Below are 1,204 nucleotides of genomic sequence, written 5' to 3'. Positions count from 1 at the left end.
GGACTCCTATGTTGGAAAACAACGACCACCGGGGTCTCGCACGGTCCTTGGGAAGCCCCGGCCTGCTGGGCGTGGGGGGCCGCCCCGGACCCGACTCCTCTCCCCACCCCGCGCGCCAAGCGCCCTGCCTCAGTTTCCCCCGCCTCAGGCGGGTGCACTGAGCCCCAGTAGTTCACAGCGGCGCAGCCCACGCCCCACGGGGTCCCTGCGGCCGCGCGGACAGCGCCCCTACCTGCGCCCTGGGGACCCCCGCCGCCTGGGCCAGAGCGCCCTGGGGACCCCCGCCGGCCGGCGCCTCGGGCTCCTCCAGCTGCGGGGCGGCTCCCGGGACCGAGGCGGGGGGAGCGGGGCGGGAAGTGGGGCGGGGGCGGCGGGCGCTCCTTCCGGCTCCCGGGGGCGGGCGGCTCGGCTTCCTCTCCAGCCCCGGCCCCCTCGCACACGCGCGCGAGCCTTCTCCCGACCGACCTCTGAAAGTTGGCTTTTCACTCTGGACAAGTTTGCTTTTCTGGACAATATGGGAGGCGGGGCTCAGGGGATGAGCACGGACCTATGAACCAGGAGGTCAGGGTTCGACTCCCGGTCAGGGCACATGCCCGGGTTGGGGGCTCCATCCCCAGTGGGGGGCGTGCAGGAGGCAGCCAATCCATGATTCTCTCTCATCATTGATGTTTCTCTCTCTCTCTCTCTCTCTCTCTCTCTCTCCCCCGTCCCCTCTGAAATCCATAAAAATATATATTTAAAGAAAAGAAGAAGTGCCCTAACCGGTTTGGCTCAGTGGATAGAGCGTCGGCCTGCGGACTGAAAGGTCCCAGGTTCGATTCCGGTCAAGGGCATGTACCTTGGTTGCGGGCACATCCCCAGTGGGAGATGTGCAGGAGGCAGCTGATCGATGTTTCTCTCTCATCGATGTTTCTAACTCCCTATCCCTCTCCCTTCCTCTCTGTAAAAAATCAATAAAATATATTTTTTTAAAAAAAGAGAGAAGTGTACTAGGAACAGCTAATGTTATTGCGCGCTTCCTACAATGCCAGACGTCGTTCTGCACAATTTAAACTTCGCTGGACTTACTTCCCTTTTGCAACAACCCACTTATCACACCCATTTTCAGACGAGATAACTGAGGCCCAGAGAGGTTAGAACTTAGCCAAGTGGCAGGGGGGGGGGCCTTTGAACCAGGCAATCTGGCTGGAGCCCGCGTGCCTCA

This window comes from Myotis lucifugus, unplaced genomic scaffold (genome assembly GCF_000147115.1).
Source record: "Myotis lucifugus unplaced genomic scaffold, Myoluc2.0 scaffold_724, whole genome shotgun sequence".
Lineage (NCBI taxonomy): Eukaryota > Metazoa > Chordata > Mammalia > Chiroptera > Vespertilionidae > Myotis > Myotis lucifugus.
This window is presented reverse-complemented; position numbering follows the sequence as displayed.